The following is a 15,109-nucleotide window of genomic DNA, read 5'->3' on the forward strand; positions in this document are numbered from 1 at the left end:
GAAAAAGAGACAATACCTTTTCAATGCTGTATTTCAAGTTAACCATATGGAAAGCAAGGTTTTATTCCAGCCAATTCTCTTTGTCTCAAAGCGCGGAGGAAAAGTGCCAGCCACTGCTACTCCCGCCACCAGCCACGGTACAGATGTTTGGAAAATGCAAAAATAGAGAAATGAAACAAAAAGGGAACCCTCAAAAATAAGTTTTGCATAAATGAAAAATGGAGTACATAATTATTAGAGCTGCAAAAAGGTAAATACATTTATTTTTTCCCATTGTGTTAAACGGAAAAAAACAAAACAAACAAAAACATTGATGTTTTAACTTAATGTTTTGTTGAAACCGATGATTACAAGGACCAACTCGTATGTGGCTAAAAATGGGAATAAAAAACAGATTTATTTTAATCTGATAAGATTTCTTTTACCTCAAAGAATTCTAGAATATGACCTACTTAAATGAATAGTTATAAAAGAAACAGATTCATTTAAAAATTCATGTTTTCAGGTGCCAAAATGGGAAAGGAAAAGTGTTTCTATGAAATCTTATAAGAGAAAAATAATTGAAATTATAATGGTTCCTTATACAACTCAGATAAAATATAGCTTGGTAAGAAATGTCTCAAAACTGTTCAACTGTACATTCCTGAATTAGCTTAGCTAATTTACAGACAGTTTTTCCAAAAGCAAACATCCTGTTAGATTTAAGCACGCCAATGTAAATTATCCTTTGTTTAAAAGAAAAAGTTTTTTAAAAATTATGTAATTTCTGAGAGAATATTGGCTGGATTGAAAGTTAGACCAGGATTTAGGTCTGGCTCTGCCACAGTCCTGTTGCATTTACCGTTGTTCCTGTTATGAAACAGGTCTGGTCTCAGTGTCCATATCTGTGAAGTGGACGTGTGACACGAATTGAGCCCTGTCGTCAAGCTCGTTTCCAGTCTCACCATTCTATGAACCCAAGGAAATCACTCCAGCACAAGAGCTTTTGTTTTCTTCCTTCCTTTCTTAAACTAACAACCAAATAAGTAAGTAAATATATATTAAAAGCACATATACTAATCCTCTATCTCTCTGAACAGGAAGAGAGAACATTTTTTTTGTTACCATTATCTATTCCCTAACGTATATTTAAAAAGAGAGTTCCCATATAAAAAGATCTTTATTTTTTCCTGAATCAAAAATAGCATATCATTTCTTTGCCATTTAAGTTCTATGAAGAAAGAAAACAGAAAATCATTATAGAAATCATATTAGGAACTTTAAGAAGGAAGAAAAAAGTCACTAAATTTCTTTTAAAATTCAATGGTTTGTTTACATCTTTTCTGTGACCGAAGATATAATTGCCACTTCAAACTACCTTCATTTCCTTTTCCTGGGGCAATAATCTTAACTGTGTAAAACACAGAACCCTCTTCACATACCTTTCCCACCTGCCTTCTGAGGTAACAAGGCTGAGGTATAGATTACAGTTTGAGATACCTAGGATGGGAATTAAACATTTCATCTGGGAGACAGGATTGTGATCAGTTTGCCAAATCTAAAAGAAAATTAAGCCCCATCACTACTTTGGCAAGAAATTTGAGTTCTCGTGGCTGAACAATGATCATCATTTTTACACAAGACTTTTAAAAATGAAAGCACCTGGGGCATCAACCAGAAAAAAAATCTGAGAATGCAGCGTTTTCTGTCAACATTTAAACCAGGTAAGACACAAGCAACTGCCCTTAACCCTTACAGAGACGTATGAAAGAATGCAGGGCGACTGACACCTTGATGAACAATAGAAGCTCCGCTTTATGAAAAGGCCTAAGTCTTTGGGGCGAAAGCGCCATTGCTCCAAGTGCTGATCCACGTAAGGCAGAGGCAGAATGCTCGGGGGCAACAGGTCAGGCTCCTGTTTAAGGTTCCAGCTCTGGCTGCACGCTGATAAGCCTGGGACCCAGCGGACACACACTCAGGGAACACCAAGGGTGGGTCCCCCTGCCAGGGGAGGGCCTCTCAAACAGAAAGGCCAGAGTCTGAAGTTGCACAGTGTGTGAGCACTCCCTACTGGCTGCTGAAGTGGGAGGTGAGCCAGTGGTGTTTTAGAAAGGGCTGCCCCAGGTTTCTGTGAGGAGGCTGAAGGACTCAGCTCTTTTTCTAGGGGATAAGGGCTTGGCTCTGATTAGGCTTAGACTGGTTCAGATGTTATGCTCCTTGAGAAGCAGGTGAGGAGAGCTTACTGATAGGAGGAAATCCAAGATCTGGCAAAAACTGTGTAAAACTGGTTATAATTTTCATTAACTCTTTCAGCTACAGTACCCCCTTCTTATCCAAGGGGGCTAGGTTCCAAGAACCCCAGTGGATGCCTGAAACCACTGATTGTGCCAAACCTCATATCCACTATATCTTTTGCGGTACATACATACCTATGATAAAGTTTAAATTATAAATCAGGCACAGTAAGAGATTAACACCACCTACTAATAAAATAGAAATAATACAACAATATACTGTAACAAAAATTACTGTAATTTAAGTTGAATGTGATCTCTCTGTCTCAAAATATCTTTCTGTACAGATCAAATGACTTTTCCGTATCCACTAAGCATCATGCACTGTGGCCACAGTCTGAGGTGAGACAGCAAAACTAACACGAATTTCTTTTTCCTTCTTCACAATTTCACTGAGAGAAGATTCATTCCTACCATAGATCTTAGTAACCTCAGCATACCACTTTTTTTCCTTAGTAAGTTGAGAACTTTCACCTTTTCAACAAAAAGAAACACTTTACAGCTTTTCTTTGACATAATTGATTTGCCAGCATTACCGCTCTTATGCATTGGGGCCATTATTAAGTAAAACAGGGTGACTTCAACACAAGAACTGCAGTACCGTCTCGGTCGATCTCATAACCGAGCTGCCTACTAAGTGAGTAACTGGTGGGGTGCTCTGGACAAAGGGATGATTCACATCCCAGGTGGAATGGCAGGAGATTTCATCATGCTACTCAGAACAGTGCACAATTTGAAACTAATGAACTGTTTATTTTTGAAATTTTCCATTTAATGCTTTCAGACTGCAGATGGCTGTGGCTAACTGAAACCGAAACTGGGGAAGGTGGAACTGAGGATAAGAAGGGACTTTTGTATTAACATTTTATATACAGACCCGTGTATGAGCATGTGTGTGTCTGGGGTGGAGGGGTTGAGAAGGAAATGAATTTCTGTGTGGCTCACTTTATTTCAGTAATAGGGAAATCTTGGGACAGTCCAATGTGTTTATACCATTTATGTTTTACCAGAAAATCCCATATATAAACTTGATGGAACTGGCAGGTATGTTCGCTATACCACTACACCTAAGCCCTAGACAGCGGTCTCAAGTCTAGGACAATGATACCGGGATGCTGAATGTTCCCAGGGCTCAGCTCTGTTCTGGTTCTTCTGTATAATAAGATGAAGGTCAAAATGGCAGCCTGCTAAAAGCAGAAGCATTTCAGTTGCAGCAATAACTTGCTTGTCATCAACTTGTTAATGCAATAGTCAAACATTTCTTTGACATGTACAGTATCAGCTAACTTCAGCAGATAAAGGGTCTAGAACAGGAAGATGCTGCAGATGCTTTAGCTTGGAGGAAGGCTTAGCAGAGCCAAAACGTCAGCAGGGCCTGTTTGTTCCATACTTTCCATCGGGCTCTGTGAAAGAAATGTTAGATTACTGCAATGACAAGTTTGTGACAAGCAAGTCATTTGTGCAACTGGTGCGCTCCTGTTTTTATCTGTTTACCATTCAGACTTGTGAATGCCATTTCAAGCACTTACAGGATTTCTGGCTCCCATTAAGGGGAAATGGTTTCTCCATGTTTAGAATTTTCTGCCTCAAAGAGAATTACTAAGCAATTATTTATCCCTGTGGTCACAGTGTCACACAAAAGCACTCTTGAGTTGTTTAGTTGGACTCTGAATCATGAAATGGAGTCCTGGGGACTGGATAGCTTGGAGCATCAGAAATTTCTCATCTAGTTTATTGGAATGACTACAAAGCAAGCCTGTAAGAGTCAATAAAATTGTGGCCAGCTTGAAATACCTTGCTCTTTTGCTCTAGGATCATATATCAAGGCCATATGCTTCAAGGCCCATAAACTCACTTGTAATGAGCAGATCCTGAGAAGCCAAGGCCTGACTGTGTCACAGACACTGACATGTGATCTAACATATGATAGTCTTGGTGACAAGGACTGCTTTAACTTTTAAGAAGAGAACTTACACGGCCTTCTCCCCAAGTTCTGAGGGTAACCGGAGGCCCTATCCAAATCCAGGAAACGTTTTAAGTGTTTGGCAAAAGGTAATATCATAATCTAAAATTAATACTTGGGATCATCCTACCAAGGATGACTTTTGCACAGCAAAGGGCAGAGTTTGGGTCAAGAATTCAAGACTGTCTCCTTAGATTCTTCATCTGAGATTGCTGAGTGACTTTTAGTAAGTCATTTTAACCTCCTAGGAGGAGGGTACAAAATAATAATACCTATTCCTTGTTTACCTGCAGTGAATGGTCTCATGGTCCATGTCATAAAACATGAAGAATGCCCTTGGAACTCAAGAACAGTATTTCCTAAAAGCCATGTATTCTCCTTATGATTTCAAATTCTGTCCATTATTGGCATTGAATTTCTAAATGATTCTAGGTATACCTCTTGAAGAACATGGAAGCATGAAGTTCTGAAGCGAGAAGGCAGACACTTACAATATCTAGGGAAACAAGTCAAAGCTGGAACAGAGTTAGAGTGTTAAGAACCAGCCAGAACGTGATGATGAAACATGAGACGGAGCTTGGTATGGATGACTAAAGAATGTTATAGAAATGGATAACTGTCCTTGCTGAATAAAAATTTTATTGTTAATAATCATTTCCCAGACATTGCAAGCATTACACAATTTACATGTCTAATATCTTCTTTACAATGGCTCTATGGTGTGTGCATTATCAATTTCTTTTCACTTGTGGAAACTAAAACTTTAGAGAAATTCAAATACTTCACCATAAATCTGTATGTAGCAAAGGTGTGAAGGTATTTTCCCTTCATCCAAAGCCCTGATACTCTTAACCACTAAAGAAATAAAGTCACTTCCACTGCCTGCAGAAGACATTTCTCCCTAGTTTACTGGAAAACCTTTTCATCTTAAAATGTAGATATTCAAGAATTGGATATAAAAGGCCTGGTGAGATTATTGTGACTTGAACTGTGTTGCAATCCTTGTTAGGCCTCTGGGAAAGCGGAGCTTCATCAAGATGTTGTTTCTTTTGCCTCGACCTGAACTAGTCTGACTGAAATGCACTGTGAAAGAGGTGGAAGGGATTCTGACCTAATCACATATCTTTGTGCCATGAGTGCGGTGGTGTTTGGCTGCATCTCCCTCTGTCCATGCCAATTTCTTTCTCTCTCTTCACATGCATAGCCTCTAGCTCACCCTACTCTTTGCTCCTAAGTTACCTCCGGTTAGACGTCTTTTATCACTTGTCTGCTATTGTTTTCAGGTGTGGGGGAGGGTGGACTCTTTCTTACCATGACAAGGATTACTGAAACAGTCTAAACTTCCAACTTTGTGCAGAATGTAGCCTTTGTTCAGTCTTCTGCTTTGTTTCTCTTTAATGATAGCTTTGCCACAGGTTTTCCCTATGTAACTCAGAGCTATGCAAATCAAACTGGGTAGCAAGACTGCAGCTGTTCTATCTCAAAATGAGTCCGAGAGGTGGAGGCCTGAGTGAGGCACGTCTTCTGAGTATTGCATGTCTAACGGCTGCTTACCTTGCGCGAGTGGCAAAGAACGAGCTCAGTGAGATCTGCAGTGGCTTTCCTTGGTCCGTTTTTAGTGTGTGTTCAGACTGGACCATAAGAATTTTAGCTTACACAAACTTTTAGTTTCCTGGTATTTATACTTCCCCAAGCCAAGATTCTTAAAAGCTACTCAAAAAGATATCATGCATCCTACAGAATCATAAAATCTCAGGGCAATGTATAAAGGACCCTAAAGTCTGTGGTCTGAGTCTTGACCTGGTGCCTGAATTTGCTTGCTGGGTCTGTTGCACACCACCAGGGACACGGCGCACTTAAACTCGCAGGCAACCCAATCCTGCTCTAGGACTTTTGTTTGTACAAAGTGTTCTTCCTTTTATTAAATCTTAACATGTCTTTCTAAAATTCCCCATCATGGCTTCTAGTTCTTTTTTTTCACTATGTCCTCCAATCCTGAGAACTTCTGGGAATTCGTAATGTAATGGTTCGTTTAATGACAACTCTTGTGCATTTCATATACAAACAAGGGGGTTTAGATCATCTTTTTGCCTTGTCCCTCTTCCCTCACCACACAGAACTTAAATACCTTTTCTACCCCTCTGTCAACCCTGGGAGAAATGAAAGGCAGTCAGTCTACCCAGTTTTATAATTTCCTTTTGGATGTAGATAACACAAATGGCAAAGCATTCTTAATCTCTTTGATTTTCTGTCCTAACCTGGGGAAGATCTTTCTAGACCACGTCAGGCAGACTTGACAGCTGCAGCTATTCATAGGGTGAACATAGAGTTTACTGTTCAAACAAGGCCACTTTTTGAGGGTAAAAGGACTCTATCAATAATTATACCAAGATCACAGGCATAGAACAGAAATGTTCTGGGCATATCTATACAGTACTTTTCACCTTCCTTTTCACCAACTCCCATCTCTTCACACCCTAGGTCTCTATTTCTATGTCTGCTTCTCATTCCTGTCTGTGCACTCTTTAGCAATGGGCACATTTATCCATGCATCTCTAGTTCCTAGAAGAGAACATGGCAGGTAGGAAGAGGTAAGCTATATGTATTTTTTTTCTTTTAAATTGAGGATATATATATTTTTTCCTCCCTGTATACTGTGGACTTCTCCCCTTATTTCTTAAGCAAATACCACCAACACACATTGGTTTCATATTTCTGGAGATGAATCAGAAATACTTAGTGTCACAGGAAGGGAATGATTTAATAGAAATGAGTCTGACTTTGAATACTGAGAGCAATAAGCAGAGAGTGAAATGTGCTAACTTTTCCACTAAAAGTCTACTGTACCTCTTTACAGAACACTGAACAATAAGTTCTAATCTCTTTGTTCACAAGTAGTTTTTTCAGCAGCTGTACCCACAATTTCAAGTTTATAGTAAATCAATTATTATAGGCAATAATGGTGACATAGGGTGACAGTTATATTTGTGATCCTATGGAACAAAGGGTGGCATAGGGAGGTTCCTGAGAGTTCTCCACTAAAACATTGGTGGCACTTCTGATGCTTTCAGAAGTGTCCCGTTTCTGTCCTTTGGCCAAGGACATTCAGTAGTCCTGGTGGCTTTTTAGCAGTGTTTGTTTCTGAGTAATCGTGATTTTAAAAAGAGAGAGAAAAAGAAAGTCCTGAATCATGAGAATCACCTAGAAAAGGCACTCATTCCCTTCTTGACATATTTAGAATATTCCATAAAGATGTGAGTTTATCCTGTTTAGGTTTAAGAACTTTAGAGAAGACAAACCCAGAACTTTTCTTTCAGTGTTTAGAAGCCTCAATAGCAAGAGTCTATCTCATTTCCAAACCTAAACATGTTCTATTGCTGTGTAAGCCTATTTCATCACTATGTGGCCTCAGTGAAGAAAAGAAAGTCTTATTTCTTACTTCCCATAACTTGCTTAAAAAAAAAAACTAGTCTCAGCTCACTATCTCAACCTTCTTTTTCTTTTAAAAGATGAAACAATCTCAGTGTTTTGACTTAAATATTTTTTTTCAAAACAATTTTATTTTAGTATAGCTGGTTTACAGTGTTGTGTTAGTTTCAGGTATATAGCAAAGTGAATCTGTTATACATATATCCACCCTTTTTTAGATTCTTTCCCCATGTAGGTCATTATAGAGTAATGAGTAGACTTTCCGTGTGCTATATAGTAGGTCCTTTTCAGTTATCGGTTTTATATATAGTAGTGTGTATATGTCTGGAGTAGAAAACGGCAACCCACTCCAATACTCTTGCCTGGAAAATTCCATGAACAGAGGAGACAGGCAGGCTGCAGTCCATGGGGTTGCAAAGAGTCAGACATGACTGTGTACACACACACACTGTGTACATGTCAAGCCCAATCTCCCAGTTTATCCCTCCCCTTATCTCCCATTGATAACCATAAGTTTGTTTTCTACATCTGTGACTCTGCTTCTCTTTTGTAAATAAGTTCATTTGTACCTTTTTTTTTTAACTTCACATACAAGCAATGTCATATGATGTGTGTCTTTCTCTGTGCAACTTTCTCTACTTAGTATGACAGTCTCTAGGGTCATCTATGTTGCTGCAAGGGGCATTATTTCATTCTTTTTTATGGCTGAGTAATATTCCATTGTATATATGTACCACATCTTCTTTATCTATTCATCCATTAATGGACATTTAGGTTGTTTCCGTGTCTTTAATTTTAAATTTTACTGGGAGGGGTTTAATAACTTTTTCTCTCCAAGGTGTTCATATCTAATTTCAGTTACATTTCAAACAAACATGATTAAGTGTATGATCTACGCATAGAGGAAATAGTAGAAACATCTATATTCTTCATGTTTCTTACATAATCAACTATTACAACTAGGCTTAAATCTCAGTTTTACATTTTATACTCTTGATTAACTTTCTATGCTCTACTTCTAGATGTTGTTTTTCCCTTGAAACTAGCCATTCTTTATTTTCAGTCCATCAGTGACATTTACCAAACCATCATATATAATGGAAAATATGACTTGCAAGAAGATTTAAAAACAAAGTTGCAAGCCTTGCTTTGTATGAAACAAATTTATAGAGAAAGACGACAACCTTAAAGAGAAGACAAAATGTGGATATTCATATTCAAGTATGTGGTGTTAGTTTAGTAAAGATGTGCAAACCAACATGTCTATATGAACTCAGATATGAGTGATGAGAGAGTGGGATGAGTTGCCACTTGTGATGTTTATTTTTCTTCCTGAAGAATATTAACACTACCTTTTATTTAACAACATTCTGTTGATTTTCTGTTTTAGGAAATGTTAATTTCAAATGACTATCTTTTTTTCTGAAGTGGATGGTCATATCTATGTCTTAAATTGTTGTTATTTGGAAACTGTGCATAAAAGCACTTTACTTTCAAAGCATGCATTCCCTGTCTGACATCTAAAACAGTGATTTACAAAAAGCTGTTTAGAATTCCTGGTGTCCCATTGCTTATGGGATTTTGCATCACTCTTGCCTGACTATTTCTCCTTAAAATATAATTTTACACCAAAACTCATTTTTTTCGGAGATTTTTGAAATGCTGCTACCAATGATTTAGAATACATTGGATTTGTTAATAGTGGAAAACATGTGTCTATTAATCAAAATAGTAAAAAAACAGAATCCAAGATGACATACCATTTCTACATTTTTCCATATTGACTACTGAGAATTCTGAAGTTCTTAGCATCAAATAAGCAGTTTAGAAATGGTTTTTGTTTGCTTGTCATTTGAGACAAAACCAAAAGTTCTGCCATTTATATGGAGTTAGATCATAACTCTAGCTTTGCCTTAGTTCACCAAAGCTCTCACTGGACTCAGAAAGAAGACAAGGTATTATACAGCATGGTCTTAAGATGGTTAATATCCAGAGTCCTGGTACTGTCAAAGGATTACCAAATAAGTGTTACCAAGGCCTCCCTGGGATAGTTTATCGCACATAGGTTAGACTGCCATGTTTATAACTTGCAGATAGTAGTATTGCTGCTGCTACTGCTGCTGCTGCTGCTAAGTCGCCTCAGTTGTGTCTGACTCTGTGCGACCACGTAGATGGCAGCCCACCAGGCTCCTGTGTCCCTGGGATTCTCCAGGCAAGAATACTGGAGTGGGTTGCCATTTCCTTCTCCGTGATAGTAGTATTAAATGGTTGTAAATGGTAGTTTCCCAAATAGTGAGTTTCATTTTGGCAAGAAGAGACAGTGAAGGTAAATATAAAGGTATCATCACTCATAAACCAGAAAGGTGAGCTAAAGCATAACTGTTTCTTGGGTGATCAGCCACAGAGCACCACTCTTTTTAAATCAAACTATAAAGTGATGACCAACCTAGACAGCATATTCAAAAGCAGAGACATTACTTTTCCGACCAAGGTCTGTCTAGTCAAGGCTATGGTTTCTCCTGTGGTCATGTATGGATGTGAGAGTTGGACTGTGAAGAAAGCTGAGCACCGAAGAATTGATGCTTTCGAACTGTGGTGTTGGAGAAGACTCTTGAGAGTCCCTTGGACTGCAAGGAGATCCAACCAGTCCATTCTGAAGGAGATCAGCCCTGGGATTTCTTTGGAAGGACTGATGCTGAAGCTGAAACTCCAGTACTTTGGCCACCTCATGCGAAGAGTTGACTCACTGGAAAAGACTCTGATGCTGGGAGAGATTGGGGACAGGAGGAGAAGGGGATGACAGAGGATGCGATGGCTGGATGGCATCACTGATTCGATGGATGTGAGTCTGAGTGAACTCTGGGAGTTGGTAATGGACAGGGAGGCCTGGTGTGCTGTGATTCATGGGGTCGCGAAGAGTCGGACACGACTGAGCGACTGAACTGAACTGAACCGATAGTTGATTTACAATGTTGTGTTAGTTTTTGGTGTATAGCAAAGTAATTCAGTTATGTGCATATATACATATATATTCTTTTCCACTGTGGTATATAATAGGATATTGAATATAGTTCCCTGTTCTATACAGTAGAACATTGTTTATTGATTTTATGTATAATAATTTGTATCTGCTAATCTCAAACTCCTTATTTATTCCTCCCCAACCCCCTTTTTTCTTTGGTAACCATAAATTTGTTTTCCAGGTCACAGAGCACCATTTATGTAAGAGTCTGAATTTCTATCATGACTTTAATTTTGAATTTTGTTGATTGTAAATATAATAATGTTGTTATTAAGCAGCTCATTTATTAACTTTATAAAGAAACTTTCTCCGAAATAGTATACTTAGTCTAATCTATTATCTCATCTAATCTATTGTCTATTTTGACCCATATATTGCCTTTACAGAATTTTATTTTATAAAAATCTACATTATATATCTTCTAAACAGCATAATCCATTCTTATACCCAAGGTATTCCACTCCCAACATTCAGTTCCAAGAGATTCACAGAAATAACTCAACATTCATTACTTTGGGGTACATGGATGGTCTCTGGGTCCATGACTGCTAGTTAAGCAGGTCACTTCTGAGCCACTATTACATGAGTAGAAACTGCTTTATAATTATTGGGTAAGAGAACACTTTCATTATGGAGGAACGTATGATTATTTCAAAAGCAATGGCTTTCAAAAGCAATGATCCCCATTCTCATAAATATTCTCAGAAATTCGGTATTATTTCCCTCCCTCTACCCTTTTGAAAAGTAGATCTCAAAGTGAGTACTGAAAAGCACTCCTTTGGTAATAATAACACCTCTTACTCTGAGTTAAAAGTTGGCAAGCAGATTTTTAGGAAGGCAGAAGCAGTAGTCATTATAAAATCATTCAGTCACTAATAAACTAAGAATAAAGATGACATTTTATTGGCCAAAAATAGAGGAGGGCAGATGTCTGAATAAAGGTAACCTTGTGGCTGGCACTAGATGGGCCATTTGGTTCTGCTACCTTTTGGGATGGGGGTTGTGGTTCTCTAGTTTAGTGGTGCCTAGCACTGAGGTATCATAGAAGCATCAACAAAGCTCATCTACATGATAACAATAGATTTGAATTTATGTTAAGATAAAGTTTTTTAATTAAAAAGTTTTATTTTTATATTTTGATTGTTAGGTTAATAATGTGATTTTATTTTTTTTTCAATTTTTATTGGGATATAGTTTATTTACAATGTTGTGTTAATTTCAGGTGTATAACAAAGTAAATGACCATCAACAGAGGAAGATATGATACCCATCTACAATGGAATATTACTCAGCCAGAAAAAGAACAAAATAATGCTATTTGCAGCAACATGGATGGACATGGAGATTGTCATATTGAGTGAAGTAAGTTAGACACAGAAAGACAAATGTCATATGATACTGTTTATATGTGGAATAACAAAGGAACTTATCTACAAAACAGAAATAGAGTTACAGATGTAGAAAATAAACTTATCATCACTGGGGGGTAAAGAGGGAGGATAAATTAGACGATTGGGATTGACACATACATACTAGCACATATAAAATAGATAACTAGTAAGGACCTACTTGAGAGTCCCTTAGACTGCAAGGAGATCCAACCAGTCCATTCTGAAGGACATCAGTCCTGGGATTTCTTTGGAAGGACTGATGCTAAAGCTGAAACTCCAGTACTTTGGCCACCTCATGCAAAGAGTTGACTCATTGGAAAAGACTCTGATGCTGGGAGGGATTGGGGGCAGGAGGAGAAGGGGATGACCGAGGATGAGATGGCTGGATGGCATCACGGACTCGATGGACATGAGTCTGAGTGAACTCTGGGAGTTGGTGATGGACAGGGAGGCCTGGCGTGCTGCGATTCATGGGGTTGCAAAGAGTCGGACACGACTGAGAGACTGAACTGAACTGAACTGAAGGACCTACTGTTTTGTAGAGAGAGCTCTACTTAATACTCTGTAATGGTCTCTATGTGGTAAGAAGTTAAAAAAGAGCATATATATATATATATATATATATATATACACACACATGTATAAAAGATAGACCTTTTAAACAACCCTATCAACTGTTCAGTTGCTTACAGCCATATAGTCAGGCAGCTGTTCCTCTTTTGGCAGGGAGAGCCAAGGCAGAAGAGGTAATACATGTGCCTTTCCTGCTGCAGTAGGCTCAGACATATTCCCAGCAATTTGGTCCCACTGTTCTCATTTTTCTCATGTCACTCTATGAGAGTAAACAAAATACACACCAGGAAAGAAAAGAGGTGAAGAAGTTGCTGGGATTTCTAAGGAAGAAGAACCCAAATCTTTCCTGCTTTAGGCAAGAGAACATTTTACTATTAATGAAAAGAGATGGCTAAATTATAGCCCATCAAATTTCAAATACCATTCCAAAGTATGTCTAAAAATGATCCAAAAGAAAACAAAATTCCTCCTGTTCTTAACTATAAATTCTGAAGGCTAATCCTGTTCTCATCTTATTCCTGTTTCTTGCTCTGCCCTAGAAAGGATTAGTGTCTAACATTAAACACATAATATGCAATAAAGAACATAAATAAAGAACAATGTATGCTCATAAAATTCTGAGTTCAGGGCAAAAGGAGGGTAAGTTCTTAGCTCAGCAGATGAGTCTTACTGACAGTAACAAAGACATGTTTCTAACTCATCCATAGAAGATTCTGAAAATGTTCTCTAATATGTCTTGAGATGAGGTTTTGGTGGTGTAAAAATCTTGTGACTAATATGGCATATTGCTGTTTTTTATTTTCCTCCTCTCTGGGACCACAGGATCATATTTAAGTATAGACAGAGGCAGAAGAGCATGTTTATCTCTTTTAGAAGTTATACATGTTACTATATTCTATTGTAAATGAACTGGAAAGAAAAATACCAAATGCCTTGATGTGGGGATCTGATGTTTCATATCCATGTATATCTATGTTTTCTTTTTTTCCTATTCTTTCATTTTTTGTGCCCATTTTTTTTTTGAGGCTTACCCTTACACTGCCAGATTACTTTTGGTGGTTGCAGCCCCTGTGACATTCCTTTGACCATCCACACTGTCTAGTTCAATACAAACTCCCAAGGGGCTTTTCTCCTACCAAACATGGTAACTGATTGAATTAAAATGATGACTTCTGTATTATGTCATAAAAAACCTGGAGTTAAAATGAACTTTTAGTCTTATAAGTAACTCCTAATTATTAGGCAAATAGATATGTGTATTTCCCTTTCTGTAGTATAACTAAAAGCCCTGGAATTCCTAAGTTTATCTTCAGTTGTTATACTGAAACTGTACTAATGCTGTTCCTTAAGCATTTCTTTTCTCAATTCCAACAAGAACCACCCTAAAATCTTCTATGGTATATAACACATCATAGCAGCCCACATGAAAGCAAATGCTCAAACATTAAGGACTTAGTGAAAATCCAGACTGGGAAAGATCTGTGAGTTACATGAAGCTTGGGTGAATTCATTCAACTGAAGAATTTATTGCTGGTCCAATGGATTAAAGGAAAAGGAAAAGTAATGGTACTGACCCACTCAAGGGGCTTCAAGAATTTCAGGATAGTCTCTTGGCTATCTGGAAACCTGGATTATTTGTTCTGTGAGTGAGTGAAGTCGCTCAGTTGTGTCCGACTCTTTGTGACTCCATGGACTGTAGCCCACCAGGCTCCTCCATCCATGGAATTTTCTAGGCAAGGGTACTGGAGTGGGTTGCCATTTCCTTCTCCAATTTGTCCTGAGCATGACCTAAAGCTATGCAGATCTCCAAGACACTCTTATCTTCTACTTCCTATTGTTAAAGTTCAGATTCTGGAGGTATAAGGTATGGACAGGTTACACATGGGTTGAGAGCACATGATAGTTTAGAAACTAAAGTGTTGCCTTATTATCGGTCTCCCTTACAAACCTTGAAAGGTCAATATGCTATTATCTATGGCAGTTCATGGGGAAGTTGACATTATGCTACTTTAATGATTCAGTTTATAAATGGGCCATTTCACTGGTAAAGTAGGGCGGACTCTAAGAAGCAGTTGAAATGGTAAATAGTTTTTTTTTCCAGAGAACAACCTTTTCTCTCTAAATCATTAATATTTCTTCACTATGTAGCTAAGTCTCTATCACACTAGGTTGATACATAGTCTAGGAAGATTTTACTTAGAAAGTTCCAACATACAGTCTGCTTTCCACATCCACAGATGCTATTTTATGGAAGAATCTTGGACATCTGCGAATTTTGGTATTTGTGGGGGTCCTGGAAAGAATCCCTCATGGAGATGAAGGGACAACTATATATATGCATTTCTACCATAAAATGGCAACAATTCTGGTTGAAACATCATAACCTAAGCAAAAAGAAACACCTAACATATAATAAAGTGCATCACACACACACAACATATATATATGTATATATCAG

At 38.0% G+C, this 15,109-nt stretch overlaps 1 protein-coding gene across 50 annotated transcripts in view; it reads right to left on the reverse strand.

Annotated features, from left to right (window-relative positions):
* ZBTB20 (zinc finger and BTB domain containing 20) overlaps positions 1-15,109 on the reverse strand; it is an 863,472-nt gene that overhangs the window by 274,475 nt on the left and 573,888 nt on the right. For 9 of the 50 annotated variants that reach the window (XM_060418084.1, XM_060418128.1, XM_060417979.1 and 6 more), the window contains one exon: positions 17-116. The exons of 34 other annotated variants lie outside the window; for them this stretch is intronic. The gene's annotated coding sequence lies outside the window, so the exon portion shown is untranslated. Of the gene's footprint in view, positions 1-16; positions 3,677-15,109 lie in introns of all 50 variants that reach the window. 7 more of the 50 variants (XM_060418065.1, XM_060418002.1, XM_060418074.1 and 4 more) reach the window with 1 other exon arrangement.

Source organism: Ovis aries, chromosome 1 (genome assembly GCF_016772045.2).
Source record: "Ovis aries strain OAR_USU_Benz2616 breed Rambouillet chromosome 1, ARS-UI_Ramb_v3.0, whole genome shotgun sequence".
Taxonomy (NCBI): Eukaryota; Metazoa; Chordata; class Mammalia; order Artiodactyla; family Bovidae; genus Ovis; species Ovis aries.